The 17829-nt window shown below is 39.8% G+C and overlaps 1 pseudogene; it reads left to right on the forward strand.

Moving 5' to 3' along the window:
• The first annotated feature begins 13691 nt into the window (after nt 1-13691).
• On the forward strand, nt 13692-14138 carry LOC102895028 (annotated as a pseudogene).
• Nucleotides 14139-17829: the final 3691 nt, after the last annotated feature.

A 17829-nucleotide genomic window follows, 5' to 3' on the forward strand; every position in this document is an offset into this window, starting at 1 on the left:
TTCTTTGTTGATTCTTTGTCAGAATGAATCAGTGACCCTTCATTATTCATGCAATTGGACTTAGATTTAAATTTTTACAAATAAAAAATGATGTAGCTGGAGACTGAGGACAAACCCCTAAGTACAAATATCACAAATAGGACACAAAATCATATACTTTAAACAAATCTATCCTGCTCAAATTGTTAAGGTATTTTAATTATATTTTCATGCCAAGATTTTATTTCTTGCTCCAGGTGCACTCAATGAGAGATAATTGGTACAATTTCTTCCTGATTTGTGTTATGTTTTGTATTTAATGCAATTTTAAAAGGAAAATTTTAATAGGGCATAGATTATCTAGGCCTAAAATCTCTTAAGTTTTTTTCCCCCATTTGGTTCTATTTCATTTTGTCAATATTTGTGTTAAGCAATCTGCATTGATTTTAATGAAGGGATGTTATCCAGCGACCTTTCATAAATAAATGGCGATGTGCCAGAGCAAACAGGAATCATTTGCCAAACCCTTCTTGGCTGTCTTACCCATTCAACTGACTGGCATCAGCATCGTTCTCTTATTTTCAATAAGAGAAGTGGCAGCATACAAGAAGGAACGGGCCTCACTGATTAAACAAGGAGACCAAGTAATTTGCTTTAGTCACCGCACAGCTCAAGGGCTCCGTATTGTAATATACTATGCAACAGTTTGTGGGGTCTTTGGGTGAGACACCAAACTTACTGCACTAAACCCCAAAAGTAAATAGAGAATTTTTCTTGTTTGACCTTTGGAAGTTGACACCAGCAGGAAAATAGGGGAAGGTCATTTTCTCGTGGTAGAGAGGGCGAAATATGTATTGCATCTGAGGTATAGAGCTTCTCTTTTATCTACGTCCATGATTTTCTGTTCTGTTATGTGTTCTACACATTTTATTATGTGTTGTACACAATTGTAGCCAGAGAAAAATCAAGCTGCATGTGTGTCCTGAAAAGTAGGGAGGGAGAGAGGTGAAGGCTGGTCATAGGGGACTACCTGGCAGAGGACGTGCCCCAGAAACCAAAAGATGTTTGCCATCCAGAAGGCTGGATCAAGCCCACCCATGTCAACATCCTCTAGATCTACCAGTGAACTTCATCCTTCTTCTTTCATTTATATCTGCCTTCTTTTTTCTCTCTTACTCATGTAAGAGGAGAGGAAGAGGACAGAAGATGCGGGTGTTTTCATGGTACTGGCCGATGCTCCATACTCTTCGGTTGTTACCATTTGTAGCAGGTAAATAAGTTGATAAATGATAACTGTGGTAATAAAACTTGAACAGTCCTTTTGCACACAGAAATTCTAAACATTCAGTCTTATAGATCATTCTTTTATTATTATAAAATAAATTTATGCTAGTTGTAAACGTATCAAGTAGACAGACATAAAGTGAAAAAAAAAAAATCCTCTTCATCATCCCCACCCTCTATTCTCATTTCCTCAAAGTAATCATTGCAAAGTGTTTTTCAGAAAATTTTCACGTACATATTTTCAAGCACACATATTTGATCATTTTATACAAATGGGATTGAACTTTACATATTATTAAGTGACTTGATTTTTTTCACAATCATAGTTTTGACATCTTTCCATATCCATGTGTACAAATATATAGGTAGGATAAATATATGCTTTATCCAACAAAGACACTTGTTGAGTGACAAGGAGTGCTATTACTAATGCAATGGCACACAGTTCTGAACTGGAAATGTTCTGGGCAAATTAGAAATTTGGTCACACTATAGATCATGGTTTGAAGCCAATCTCTCAGCTAGTTTGGCTGGAAATTGCAATGTTTCCAAGGGGATTAAGAGGTAGAGGAATCCATTAGAGAGCAAGAACTAGAGATATTCTCATCAAATAAACCGTGGAAAGCTTTGGCTAAACAAACAACTAACACTGCCAAACTCTAGCAAGTTGACATTACTATTTTTGTCTTCAAGTTATATGAATGAGAAATTGGGGGAAGATGTTATAAGGAGGATATATTGCCCATAAAAGACATGAATGTTTTAACAATGTTAGCAGGACAGAGAGATGGACCGGAGAATGAACTAGCTCTCCTTCAAGGACACAGGGGACTGGCAAGAGTAAATGAGTGGATTTGGGCTTTTGCAGATCCTATTCCTATGTAACTCTAAGTCTACTCTGCAGATGATAGTTTGCTTCTCTTACCTCACTTGAAGAGTTTTGCACACAATGGGGGCGTAAGTGGGGCAGGGGTTAGGAAGATTAACACTGGGTGTGTTATCTCTAGCTCAAACAATGTCTTTAGGGCATTTTTGGTCCTCTATTGAGTTGTGCTGTGTGCTTCATTTAATGGAAAGACAGAGTGGGGCTTGGGATGTTTTCTTTGACAGAGAAGGAGCTGTGAGATAACTGTGACCAGAGGTCAGAGGAGCTACAAATTTCTAGCCACTGGAGCTCTCACTGGCAGGACAACATGATATAATGTTTGAAGAGGAGGATGAGATGTCACCAACCTCTGTTTGATGCAGCAGATTGTTTCTTCCCCCAGCTCTGAGGAAAGGATTAATTTCATTTTTATGTGACTTGCACTTATAATTTCTCATTTCTAATGGGATGTTTTCCAAATTCATATCACCAAGCCAGCTGGCTGCCACATCTGCACATCCCTTTTATAGAATCTACCTAGCCCTATGTCCTTCTTTTTAGTTTGATCTCTGTCATGCAATAATTTTGTCAACACCTACTAGAAATCTTCTTTTAACTCTAAAAATAGAAGGGACGAACTGAAATATAACAAATTCAAAATTTGAGTATGATAATGTAAGAAGTATGGATAAAAGCGTTGGAAAATTATTTTTCTCATCTGTAGGTATCTATCTACATATAGGTGTCAAGTGACTGTCCATGAAATTGTACACCACCAATGAAGTTTACTAGAAGGAGCACTGGACTGGAATCAAGTAGACCAAAGTTCTGATTCTGGTTCTGAAAAGGAATTTTCCACTCAGATGACTAACCTTGTAATCAGCTCTTTGTTTTGCTTCTGTAGACATGCTTGCCGCATAGGCCAAAGGGCAGAGTGATCTCGAGATCAACTGAAAACTCACTCTCCGCTTTGATTGCTCTGTCTAGATAACAGATGTATTGCCTCAATTCCTGTCTGAAAATCTCATATTCTGTAACTGCCCATAGCCTATAGCAATTGCCGCATGCAACTCCCAAGGTCTGTAACTCCCTGAGGACAAACCAACCATTCAGCTATATATATAACAGAGCAGATAAGCCCTATCAAAGCAAGATTGCCCCTGAGCTCGGGGCCCAGATCTTCAGAGTGCTAGCTCTTCTGGGACCACCGGTGTAATAAACCTGAGTTCTCCAACTCTCCAGGTGGTGCTTGGTTTCTCACCGGTCTGCTTTTCTGCAACAGTTCTGACCCTGATTCACTGTGTAATCTGGTGTAAGTCTCTGGGCTTCAGTTTCATCCTTTGTAAAATGAGGCGGGTGGCAAAAGTTGATTTCTAAGGTTCCTTTCAGATGTAACGTTCTCTATGAATTTGATACTTTATTTCCTTAAAAAATGAAAAATCACAGAAATTTTTTACATTCAATCTTTTTTCTATTTTTTTCCTAATTCTTACCTCAGTTTCCCTGAAGGAGGTACTGTTTTGGGTCCATTACTCCTTCATAGCTTGAGAAGGCCATGAAGACTTGAGGAATGAACAGATTAGGAGAGTGCCTTTTGAACGTCAACTGAGGACCACATCCCAGTATTTCACACATTGGCCTACTTCTGAAATCTGAAATTTTATCTTCAGAAGTTTGTTTTCTGTGGGTGAGTCACCTGCACTCAATTAACATACATATGCCCTGGGAGAGGCAAGACAGTAAGCTTGTTTCAGCTTAATTAGAATGCATTTACCTGGGTTTTCCCAAAGAGCTGGCTAACTGACCATAGCACTTTAGAGAAAGAGAGTAACAATGAGAATAATTTTATAGGGCAGACAAGTAAGCGACAGATACATCAAAAGTCGGGGCAATGCCTGGTGTTGCTACCTATTGGGAGTCAGATTCAGAGGCAATGAGGGGCTAGGGTGGAGGGGAGTTTAATAGAACACTGGAATGGGGGAGGTTGTGGGCAGCAGTGGACAAGGAAGTCAGCAGACACCAAAGGCCCCCGCCAGAACAAATTTGCCTCACAATTTTCCTTAGCCTGGTTCTGTCCATGTTCGTCTGTATGAAACTCATGCAGTTCCTCATTGCTCAATGGGCATTTAAGAGCAAGAAAGCAGAGAAAGGAATCACTGTGCATTAAACTTGTGACTCTACTCTTTCTCCCAGTTCCTCTAGAATCTCTTTGTTTTCATTTTGCCTGAATTTCAGATCTATAATTAGAGTTGAGAAGAAAATGTTCTGCACAGGGAGTTTTGCTAACACCAATGTTTCGGGAGAAGAATTTTTTTAGCGGTGAAGAATACGGTAAATCTTCCCCCATCCCTTTATAAAGTACACTCTCTCTTAAGAATCTAAGGATGGAAGGTTGCTGCAGTTTCTTTCTAAAATAACTCATTTCTGTTAAGGAGGGGACCACTGAGACTCTCTGTCAGTGTTGCTAGTGGTCACCCCTCAGCTTCCAAGATCGTGCAGGGCTGGAGGTACATGCCAGATGATTCACTTTCCTTCAGCGCTATGCTGGCTAAGGAGGGGTTTCCTTCATTTGATAGATGTCATTGTTTCATGCTGTTCTGACATTTTGTGACGTGGCTTTCTTCCTGCGAAAGTAGGTTATACAGTGTCTTTTCTTGCTTCAATAATTTATGTTTTTAACCTTACAAATGACTCTGGATGTTGTAGTGATGGAGTAGTTAAGGAAGTTTGGTGAAAGTGGTGTAGATCAAATCTGTTTCCTGAAGAAGTGGTAGCTCTGAGAAGATTTTCGAAAAGGTCGAATGCAAAAGTGAGGAACACGTCTCAACAGTTACAGATTGTAGAGTTATCTACTGAATGTCAATGATTTTTTCCTTCTTGATGAACTTGATCCCACCAAACTCAGCTGCCATGTTAAAGATGAAAAGTTTTTATTTCCATGTGATTTTGCTTTGTTTACTCTCATTCTTTCACTTTGTCTACTGGACAAAGAGAAGCCAAAGGACATGACCAATTTGTTTGGCCAACCAGTGAGAAGAACATAGCAGATAGAAATAGCTCATCTTCTAGACCTATAGTTTCTAGCTGTCACATCCTTCAGTACAAGCCCCCTGTCCTTACAGTGGTAACGCAATCTCCTGCTCCTCGGAACTACTTACATGTCTGTCCTTTTTCCCCTGCAGATTTGGATCTGTGGATTGTTTTTAAGTCTATTTCCTCCCTATTGTTCAGATTCATTAATTTCTACTGTTCCAGTTCACTGATTCTTTCCTCTATCTCCTCCTTTCTGTCTGCTGTTGAATCCATCACTGAGCTTTTTATTTCAGTTATTTATAGTGTTGTTTAATAATTGAAATAATGGAAGAGAATGGAGGAGACAGGAAAGAATAAGTGAACTGGACTCTAGAACAATAGAAATTTTCGGTGCTAAATTTCTGTTTCTTTGCTGAGGCTTTCCATTTTCATTTGTTTCAAGAGTATTCATAATTGCTTATTGAAGCATTTTTTATCATAGTTCAAAACCTTTGTCACATAATTCTAAAACTTCTGTTGTCTTTATGGTGGCATTAAAATTTTTTTTCACTTAGTTTGAGATCTTCCTGGTTCTTGATATAATAAGTGATTTCCTGTTGAACCTGGGCATTTTAGATTATGTTATGAGACTCTGGACTTCAGGTAAGATTTCTATTTTAACTGGCTTTATGTGACACCACTCCAGCAGGGGAGGGTGGGCCCTGCCTTATTACTGCCAAGTGGAAGTGGAGGTCCAGGTTTCCCACTCACTCAGCTGACATCTGAGGGAGGGGACATCTCATTACTGTTGGATGGGAGTTCCAGCTCCCTACATAATCTCTACTGACACTGAAGTGGAGGTGACTTTGTTACCACCGAGTGATGGTGAAAATCCTGACTCTCCTCTAGGCCACCTCTGACAACACCCCCATGTGATGGGGAGGAGGAGACGTGCCTCCTTCCCACCTGGTGTAAGTAGAAGTACAGGCTTCCCATGTGGTCAGCACTAACACAGTGCGGGGTAGAGAGAGGAGGAAACAGGAGACTCATTACCGGCAAGAATAAAATTCTTGGCTTCCTACTTGGCCATCTCTGACAAGATGGGGTTATTGGGGTGCCTCATTAAAGCCTGGTGAGGATGGAAGTTGAGGCTCCCCACATAGCTTTTGCTGGTATGGGTGAGGGTGAGTTCACAGTTGTTCTGTGATGTTATGATGGAGTAGACCAGTTACTGTTTAAAAGTTTTCTGTCCAAGATCACGAATTTAAATGTAAAACTTAAAATTTAGAAAGCTTTTAGAAAAAAAAATGTAGGCAAACAAACATGTTGGTTATCTAGGGCTGGAGAAAAAGTTCTTAGGCTTAATACCAAAAGATGATCCATAATAAGAAAAATTGACAAATTGGATTTCGTCAAATTAAAAACTTTTGTCCTATGATTCTGTTAAGAGGATAACAAACAAGCTATGGACTGGGAGAAAATACTTGCAAACCACATATACACCAAAGAACTAGTATCTAGAATACATTTTTAAAAACTCTCAAAGTTCAACAGTAAAACAAACAAACAATTCAATTGGAAAACGGACAATGGACATGAAGAGACATTTCCACCAAAGAAGATATACAGATGGCAGATAAAAACATAAAAAAGATGTTTAATATAATTAGTCGTTAAGGAAATGAAAATTAAAACTTCAATAAGATATCACTATATACCTACCAGAATTGTTAAAGTAAAACATACCAAAGACACCAAATGCTGGGGAAGTGGTGGAGAGACTGAACCCCTCATTGGTGAGAATGTAGAATAGTACAGCTACACTGGATAATAGTTTGGCAGTTTCTTAAAGAAAACTAAACATGTAACCATCACAAATCTAGCAATTGAAATGTTGAGAACTCATACCAAAGAACTGAAGAATTATCCTCACACAAACACCTGTACACTAATGTTTATAGCAGCTTTATTTACAATAGCCAAAACCTGGGAACAAGCAGTCCTTCAACTGGTGAATGATTACACAAACTGTGGTACATCCATACCATAGAGTAACGCTCAGCCAAAAGACAAAACAAACAAAAAAACAAACAAAAAAACGGAAACAAACTATTAACTTACACAACAGCCTGGAAAATTCTCCACAAAATTATGCTTAGTGAAAAAAGCCCATCTCAAAAGTGTACACACAGCATAATACCATTTGTATAGCATTCTTGAAATGAAAAGATTATAGAGGAACAGATTAGTGGTTGTCAAGGGTCAAGGATTAGTGGTTGTCAAGGGTCAAGGAGGGCACGAAGGCAGGGAGGGAGTGCTGTGGTTATGAGAGAGCAACAGTGAGAGATCCTTGCAGTGATGGAATTGTTCTGTATCTTAGCTGTATCAATGTCAATATCTTGGTTGTGATATTGTCCTCTGGTTTTGCAAAATATTACCCTTGGGGGAAAACTGGGTAAAAGATACAGGGACTCTTTTGTTTTTATTTCTTATAACTGCATATGAATCTACAATTGTTTCAAAATAAAAATCTTAATTGAAAAAGACCTAATAAGTCAGACAAAGGGGGCAAAGGTTTTCCAGACAAAGATAACCAGTCAGAAAAGGTAAGACTGAGAGATCAAGTGGTTCCAAACTTTGAGTCCTTCTGAAGCACGGAGAAGAGCCTCTGGTTATGGACCAGCTCCTCTGAGAAGTAAGGAATAATGCATATGAGAGTCTTTAAAACTGCAGGCTCACACCCAAAGCAGGCATTATTGTGACCAACTGTTAATAGCTACGACTCTTCCAGGGGGGTTGTGTGTTCCAACAAAAACAGGACAGCTTGCAGAATGGCAAAGCCCCAATCCACAGAAAGGGCTCACTTAGCCAGACCTTTAAATGTAAGGCTGGCGGGGTGCCATTTGGAAGGGTCACCTCTGGGGCAGGCAGGTTACGCCTGCTGCATTTTTAAGGAAGGTCAGAACTGATGGCTTTTGGGATACTGCCTTCATTTCCAAGTCTGGTCACTTGGCTGTATTTCTTTTTATTCTCTCAGTTTGTGGCAAATCTCAGCATTGCTTCTCCTGTACTCAGCAGGACAAAAGAGAGGCCAGAGGGCAGCTGAGGAAACTCGGCGGCCTCTGCTGGAGGTGAGGGGAGGATGCAGATTGAACCCATCTGTTGGGAATATTGATGATTTCAAAGTAGACTCACTCACCTTCTTGTCCTCTCTCCAAGGCATCACTGTGCCTTTCGTTACATATATTCTTCTCCTCACCCACTCCGTTAATTTTTTTCTCCAAAAAAATGGTTGAGGATATATCTTTCCAACAGAAAGAAGTCATACTAGTCATTCGGTTTATTAGGGATTTCCCTACCCCTTACTTTTGGTCTGCAAGACCAGAGTGTAACAGTGGCAGATGTACATCCATACAGCTATTTCCTCACACAGGCTTTGTTTTCTAACTTGCTTTCTAGCCTCAGGATGCTTTTTCATCACTGGCTTAATCTTGGGAAAGCTGTTTCCCCCCTTATTAAATGTATGTTAAGTTTCACTAGCAGCGGCTGAAAGCGGAAAAGACTGTGTGTTTTTATGATTGTGTAAGTGATGGGGGAAAAAGTTGCATGTGGTGTCTGCTTGTAAATTCCCTTAGTGAAAGTAAGCATCAAAATTCCTTTCTAAAAAATCAGCTGGAACTATTCTAACAGTCGACAGCCAGAGCATTGCCACAGCAAGCATTTATAGGTCACGTGCTAAACACTGGGAGAGGTGCTGAGGGTTAGTGACACAGGTCCTACACAAGGGCTTTCTGGTTTGTTAGTAAAAATGACAAACAACAACAAGAACAACAACAAAAAGGTGGGGTGGGGCAGGGAGCGTCTGGCTTATCTGCTGTGTGACAGGCGGGGCATTAGTAGCATTACTAAATGCTCTCGACCATTCTGCAAGGTGGTGAGAACCATTCAGCATCACACATATGGGAACTGACATGCAGAGAGATTAAAGAATTCGTCCAGGCTCACTGAACGAGAAAATGGTGATGGTCAGGTACAAACCAGATCTGCATATTCCATACTGTCCGTAGATAGAAAAGAGAGAAAACTCTGTAAATGGGCAAATGCTAACGGAAGGCCCGGGGAAGTGGCAGATGATCGAGGCTGTGAAATACCTGAGGGGGGAGAGGTGGCTGTGCCGAGGGCGAGCACTTCACGGATGTGAATTGTGGACCTTGTTTAACATCTAAGCTAGAGGGGATTTTCAGTGTTGTCTTAATTAGATGTGAGAAGTGTAACAGCAAGCCAACTCGAGCACATCTATGCAGTCTACAAAGTGACACAAATTATCCCCTTGACAAAACATGAATAAATGTTATCCTACCTACCATTTTTATTAAAAAGAAAATAAATTCCTTCAAATTTGGCTCAGAACTTTCTAGTTAAGAAAATGTTTCTCTATTCTATTTATTCCAGGACACTCTTGTCTATCTCCCTCCTTCCCTCTCATTTCCCAGGAGAATCTGTTTTTGCCCAGTCTTTGTCTTTCAAGTTTGCCAGTTGTCCAAAATACGGAAGATACAGAGTGAGTACCAAAAACACACCAACAACAAGTCATTATTCAAGAAGACTTTTATTCTTTGGGACTTAGCACAGGCTAAGGAGAACATATGGGAAAAACAAAAAAAACAAACCAATCTGAGATCTGAGTTCTAGGGCAGAAATGACTAACGTGGGAATATTCAAACAACCTGCCTCCTTCTGGCTCTCCAGCAAGACTCCTCCAATTAAGAGCTCAGTTACCCTCTTTTCCCCCCAGCTAAAGAAGGATGATCCTTTCTTGCCTCCAGAAAAGCTAAATCAATCCACAAAATGAAGGAATGGGGAGCAGGGGAGAGAGGACAGGAAGGTTAAAGTGTCCAGAGGGAGGCTTTGGAGTAGATGTGGAATGGGAAAGCACTGTGGTTGGCTGGGATTACGTGTTTGGATCTCCTTCCAGATTTCAAGTAAGTTGAGACAGGTGTTCGAGCAATTTTGTGGTTACTTTAAGTTGTTGATGGGTAGAGTTTCTGCATTTTCAAGAGCCAGAGATACTTCTGAATGTCCCACAAACCTTACTATATTCCAGGACTTAGAGACCAGCAGGGACCATCTCCCCTGTCTCTCTGGGTGGTTAAAGGGAAGAGAGTGAACAAAGTAAATCAACTCAAGAACAGCCAGTGTATGTGCAAGGATCACATGTGAGTAAACTATTAGGTTAAACTTTTGAAACTGCCACGTTTCGTGGAAAAAATGTTGACTTATCAATTTCATATGATTTAATCTCATACATTCTCGTAATCTTAAATCAATTTCTAGAATGTTTCAAAAGGATTTTGAAACAATATATTGGAAGGAGTAGACTTTAATGCCAAAAAATATTTAAAATCTAAATCTCTTCCTTATTAGATGTATGATCTTGGGCAAGTTAGCTCAACTCCTCTGAGCCCGTTTTCTCATCTGAAAAATAGATATAACAACAACTACATACCTCACGGGGATGGAGTGAGAGATTATAAAACACACAGAGCTTCAAGCCACATTGTAGGCACTTAAATGTTAGTATTTCCACTGAATTCACTTCATTGAAGTCTCCGGCTTTTATTTTCTTGAAATATTAGGTAACATAGTTCATCTCCCTGGATTTTCACTAACCCCAGAACTCAGAATCGGTTAGAGGAATAAAGGCCCTGACAGTTCACACACCTTAATGCTGCATTTTATAAATGTGGAAATCAAAGCTGGAGACATTTCCCAGGTCACAAATTAGCCAGTGTCAAAATCCCCGCTGCCCAGGTCCAAGCCACCAGTCCAGAGGGTTGACTAGGTTGCTCAGGACAGTGGATCTGACCTTATGTTTCACTGTCCTTTCACCCGTCCAGCAGAAACTCAGGGCAGGGAGGTGAGGGACAAAGAGAACCCAGAATGCACCCAAAGGTAAGCTTCTCTTTCAGGCTCTTATTTAAAAAATTGAGATATCATTGGCATGTAACATTATGTTAGTTTCAGGTGTACAACATAATGATTTGATATTTGTATACATTGCGAAGTGATAAAGGCTCTTGTGTAGACTGTGTGGCTCCTTCACTGTAGGAGACTCAAAGCTGCTCTAAGGCTTAGGCAGAGATGGCAGATTGATTTCACCTCGCCGTCAGTTATTAGTAGTTGCCTGGGGAAGCTGTGTTGAGAAGGATTCTGAGACTGTTTCCAGGTTCATCAAGACAGTTCTATGATTGATGAATGACGCTCACCTTGGGTTTGGAAGTGGAAAGCAGTAGCATGAATTCCTGGTTCAACGGATGAATAATCTGAAATAAACATTGTAATAACTGAAAAAATGAAAAAAGTACAAAATATGCTATGAAGATGGTCCATGCCTAAAATATTAGGAGAACACATGAAAATTAAATCATCTTTAATTTTTTTTTCCTTTTAGTGGGAAGGGAGTTTTATATCTGTAATATCATTGTTTATGTTGCTATAAAAAAGAGCTTAGTAATCTATATGTTTGTTGTAAAAAAATGCTTTCAGAGACCTTAACTACTGTTTTTTTTCCCCCCCTCAAGCTTCTTAATGCTGATGGGATACTTCAAAGGCTCAAGCCCGTTGGACTAGAGGGTGTCCCATAAGGGTTAGAGTCCTGATTATAATACATTGCTCTATTCATTTCTATCGATCCAATTTTGCAGTTGTTAGTACATGACCTAAGAGCCAAGGCCGTTCCTTGAGGAGGGGAAATGGTGACTAGATTAATTGGACAGAGTCTTCCAAAGGCTTCTAATCCCATGTGAAGTTATTGGTCTGATTTTAATATGTGTTCATTAGTGTTTTATATCTGATTCAGGAAATACAAAGTCAGAAGAATTTATAACCAAAGGCAAATGTAGAGTGATCCTACAGTAATTCAATTAGCTAACAAGGTTAGATAAATGTAATTGGTTTTTTGAAGACATACATTTTATAGAATAAGGAATGTGAGTTTTTAATCAAAAGATAAGCAATGTGCAAGCATTATTCTTATATCACAGATTTTACATGGCAAGCTGAACAGGGAGGCTCACCTCCCAGGGCGTGAGCAAACATGAGAAGAGGTAAGGCTTGTGAAAACAATCTGAAAGTTGGTGGAGTGGTTTACAGAGGCAGAGAATGATTATTTGCAAAATAACCACGATTTTCTCACTGGGCGTTTCCCCACGTGAAAGCCCTTGTCAAAATCATTCTCTGTCCTCAGAATAAATCTTCAGTGCCTTCCTCTCCTCAGCCTTCTGTGTCCTCCAAAGGGCCGTGACATCTTCCCTGTGTAGTACTCATTGGCTCTGATGGGACATCTAGGCTGTCACCTCACTCTGCCTGGTGTTGTATTTGGCAATGCTCTCTGACCACCCTTCCTCACTCCCACACTCTACAATTGAAAGCTCCTTGATCTAGGGGCCTTAGTTACTGGCCCACCTGTGGAATCTAAAGCCTGTTCCTCAGATTAGACTGCAGGAGGACCCAGCTTTTTCTTCCCTGCTTCCTGACCACTCCCCACCTACAAAACTCAAGAACGATGGGACCAGGGAAACAGAGAGTAGATTATTTACTCCGAGACACTGAAGTTGTTCACGCTTACCCTGCCATGTGTTAACTACTTGTTAAAATCCTTTTTTAGTGTTGCGAATTAGAAAACAACCACATGCTTTTTTTTTTTATAGGCAGAGTATAGGGAGTAGATTAATGTCCCGTATTCCAAAAGTTTAGTTCTCTCTCTATATATTAGTTAGGGTAAAACTAGCTGCTATAATAAATAAACCTCAAACTTTTTAGTGGCTTAACACAAGAAAAATTTATTTCTCCATCATGTAACAGTCTGATGTGTATAATCCCATTCAGCATGGAGCTTTCTGACTTATGGTAATTCAGACACCAGGTTCCTTCTTACTTGTGGATCCTCTGTCTTCTGCTTGCGGCTAATGAAAAATTCTGAAAATGACACATATAATTTCTACTTACATTCCATAGGTGAGAACTAGTCATGTGGTCACACCTGGCTGTAAGGTGCACTGACAAAATAAATCTATGGTTTGACAGTCACCTCCCGGCAACAAATTCATACTACGAAAGAGGGAAAATAAATTTTGGGAGTTAGCTACCAGTCTCTGTTGCACTATGCTAACTTAGTGTGGTTGAGAACCATAGTATTAACATACTTATCCCCCACCTAATGGTTTCTCTCCAGCCCAGCAAGCACCATTTCCAAAACTGTCCTTGAGGTGGGCTAGATCCTGGTACTATTTAATCTGCACCGTAAGACCCAAGCCGAACCTTCGGGAGCTTTGACAAAGCATGGCATGGACAGTTGTAGAAGGATCAGCAGCAAGTTGTAGATCAGGTCCCAATCTACTGCTGGCAGCTCTACCAGCCCCTTCCTATTCTATAACTTTACTCTAGCTGATTACAAGTTTGGAAAAGGATATGCTTATTTCTTACCCTTTTGCTTTTGCTAAAATAAATGTTTTTAAAAGGCCATGTCCTCTCTTTTGTCTTGGCCGCAGACATGCCATCTAGACTGAAGAAGACTCGGAAACTTAGGGGCCACGTGAGCCATGGCCACGACCCCATGGGCAAGCACCAGAAGCATCCGGGAGGCCGAGGTAATGCTGGTGGCACGCATCACCCCAGCATCAGCTTTGACAAATATCGCCCAGGTTACTTTGGGAAAGTTGGTATGAGGCATTACCACTTTAAGAGGAACCAGAGCTTCTGCTCAACTGTCAACCTTGATAAACTGTGGACTTTGGTCAGTGAGCAGACGCTGGTAAATGCTGCCAAAAACAAGACAGGAGCTGCTCCTATCATTGATGTGGTGTGATTGGGCGACTACAAAGTTCTGGGAAAGGGAAAGCTCTCAAAGCAGCCTATAATCATGAAGGCCAAATTCTTCAGCAGAAGAGCTGAGGAGAGGATTAAGGATGTTGCGGGGGCCTGTGTCCTGATAGCTTGAAACCACATGGAGGGAAGTTCATTAAATTCTCACAAGGGTTTTAAAAAAACAAAATAAAATAAAATAAATAAAATAATAAAATAAAATAAAATAAAGTAAAATAAAATAAAATACCATGTCCTAATCATGCTTGTTTCTTTTTTAGCACTTAGGACTGTTTCCACAGTAGCCCTAACACAGTGCCTTGCTCAGACAGGTTCTCATAAATATGTGTTGAATGAATAGATAAATGAACATTGATGGCTTAGCAATGTCCAAGGGAAGTTGGACTTCAAATGTCCAACCCTCAAATAAGGAGAATAGAACTTATTAGTGCTAACGTAAGATGGTGACTACCTAGTGGAAGGAAGCTACCCTGACCCATATTCTTTGACTTCCGTGCTCATGAAATGCTTTTGCTAGATCTTTTCCAGTCACTATTCATGAAGAAGGGGATTTTGGTTTTGCAAATCGGGCTGGGGTAGTTTGAATCACTCTACAAGAGTTTTAGTTTATCTGCCCCTGAGCACCTTGGCCAGCTAGGCCCACGTCCTGGAGCTGATCGCATTAGAGCCCAGTACTCTTACCATTTAAGCTGGAGAAGCAGAGATCATGGGTGTCAGCCTGGGTGCTATGGGTTGGGTTTGAGGGGAGGGAAACAGGAAGTGGTAGTATCCTTAAGACGGAGACAAATGAATATTGGACAGGTGCTTTAATACCTGCCTGGAATTCAGTCAACAAAATTTATGACCAGATGGAGAAATGGGTAAGACAGAAGTACAGAAAGTATTTGTAAGAAGAAAATGGCATTGCAAAAAGCATTCCAATGACCCTGAAGATAAGCCTAAATGAAATTTTAACCTGTTTAGTAGTCCTCAGATCTTAGTGAAGCAGACTACCTATTTAGTAGTCCCCAGATCTTAGGAAATGGAAAATGCTTTTTCATTTCCTTTGAGCCCTGAAGGCATCTGAGAGGTGATTTTCAGTGAAGTTCCTAGGGGAGGTTGACTGCACCTAAAGTAGTCTTTCTATGGATTTAGGAAGGGGCATGGGACCACTTAGCTGCGCTTCACTTCCTGTGGTGAACTTTGGCAAATGAGGAGGATGGAAGGAGCACAGGAAGTCAGGGAAAGGATAAGGCTGGCTGGTAGTAGCCATTTTAGAGATCTAACAGGGCAATTGAAAATGTTTAATAGCAGATGCCCATCCATTGATTGGGACCACAAACTTATGCTACCAGACACACTTAGGAGTAAATAGTGACACTTCCATTCATTTACTAGAAGTAGTTCTTAAGCAACTGTGAGGTTGTCTTCAGTGACCTTTATCTCCCCTTCTATTTGTTTCAATCCCCTTTAAAGCTTTCACCAGAAACAATATCATTACAATTAATTAATTTCTCTGCACTCAGTTCTAAAAGGTGAATACTCCTGAAAAGGGTCACGAATAAACCCCATACAGATTAAAAAAGTCCTGGCTTACTAGGACTTTTACCAGTACCTTCAGCTGCTGGCATGCAACCACCAAAAAAAGTTCAGCAGTTTTGAAGTAATTTCCTGACTTTCTAGCTCTGCACGACCAGAGAGGCAATTGACACACTGTCACCAGGAGAATGTCATCTGCTAACTGCCAGAGGACTAGCAAGAGGACCGAGGTGCTGAGCCCCCAAGGTGGCCCCAGGGATCCTTACCTCCAAGTCTTCACGCCCCTGTGTAGTCATCTCCTTTGGTGAACCCACAGAATGCTCATAGGGGATGGCTTCTGAGCTAGACATTGCATAAAAACACTGTAGCTTCTCCCCTGATTTCATGGATTGCTAGCTCTGGAGGAAGCCAGTCATCAAGCTGTGAGGACACTAAAGTAGTACTATGGAAAAGCCCACATGTAGAGAAACTAAAGTCAGCAGCACCTTGATAGCCATCTAGGTGAGACACCTTGGAAGTAGATCTTCTAGCTCCAATTAAGGATTCAGATGGCTGAAGGCCCTGTGGACATCTAGCTTCACGAGAGACTCAAGATAGAACCATTCAGCCAAGCCACTGCCAAATTCTTGAACCACACATATGGAGTTATGAGATAATGAATAATTCTTATTGTTATAAACCACTAATTTTGGGGAATCGTTTGTTCCACAGCATTAGATGAATAATACAAGAACCATGTCTCAAAGACACAAAATAGCCTTTCCTTATGGTCTTTCTATGTTTACTTTTTTGTAAAGTTAAGGCTGCAGGAGGAAGTAACTAAGAGCACAGGCTTTGGTGATAGACTCGGATCAGATCCCAGCACCATCACTTTTCAGCTTCATGACCTCGGAATAAGTTGTTTAACCTCTCTGAACCTTAGTGTCTTCATTTTCCAAGCTGGAAATGTGGGAGAATGATGATATCCACTTATGAGAGCTGTGGATTAAAGATAATATATGTAAAAAAAAAAAAATCCCAGATTCTGATAGAACGTTTAATAAATGTCATCTTAAAAAAAGGCAAAGTGGTCCAACAACAAAGGCAGAAACCCTCACCTCAATGTTTCTCCTATAGGTCTTCTGGCCAGATGTACATGAAGTTAACAACAATTTGAATTCAGTTCAACTTTGCTTTGCTATTAAATTCATTTTTCATTCACCGTCTTGCTTTTGTGTGAGTGAAAATATCTTAAGCATAGAACGGAGTCTGTGAGATTGTTTTGAATAGTACATTTAATCAAGAGAAATCTGAAAATAGTGTCTGCCTGCCTTTATGGATATAGCAACACTGTTCAGATTTTAATTATGAAAACAAACTCTTTCTCAATAGATTTAGTATTTTCTCTGATTCAGAACATGGGAGACATGTCATTACCGTTTTTCCTATTACTACAAATGCACATTATTGAAACTTTATCACCAACAGATACATCTTCCAGAGATACTGGTAGATTTATGGTAGATGAATAATTTAGAACTTGTGCAGACCCCAAATTCCAGGCTTAAATTTTTAATGAATTTATCAGCGTGATAGATTGATACAGAGTTGCACCAGAATATAAAACTACTAAATATTTATAGTGACTTTTCAAAAACTGAGTTATTCTACTTTCTCAAACTAATAACTTGAGCTGTGAAGGCAGCACTTTTTTTTCTTTGCAAGAATATTTTTTCGATTTTCCAACCAGTTAAGTAAGTTGTTTAAGAATAGAACTTGTAAAATTCATGGAAATGGCAGAAACAAAAGATTTATTGAAATTGATGTTACACTCAGGAAAATCTATTGCTGGGTTAAAAGAAGGTTGGTGAGAATTAGTTTTAAACAACCCTGTAGGATAGATCTCCAGCATTACCGATAGGCATTTATTTTATTCAGAGTAAGTAATTTGAGAAGTTTCTACATAATTATATTTCTTGTCAGGGTTTCCTGATATTGCACTTTAGACTTTTGTCTATAGACCTTGTCTATTGGAGATTTAAACTGGACATTAATTAAACTATATTTGGTTTTCATGATGTGCACACTTCTAATGTTTTTTTGTTGTTGTTGTTGTTTGTTTTTGAGACAGAATTAACCCAATATTAGACTTTGGCAAACAAGCTCAGTCCTTCACACAGATCCACTTTGTATCAATTGGAGTTCAATTAGAGAAATAGAACCACCAGGATATGTATATATATTTCAAACTTTATTAGCCTATTTTTATAAAATCAATATCTCCATTTTATATATATATATATATAAAA

The sequence above is a fragment of the Pteropus alecto genome, unplaced genomic scaffold (assembly GCF_000325575.1).
Source record: "Pteropus alecto unplaced genomic scaffold, ASM32557v1 scaffold86, whole genome shotgun sequence".
In the NCBI taxonomy this organism is placed as follows: domain Eukaryota; kingdom Metazoa; phylum Chordata; class Mammalia; order Chiroptera; family Pteropodidae; genus Pteropus; species Pteropus alecto.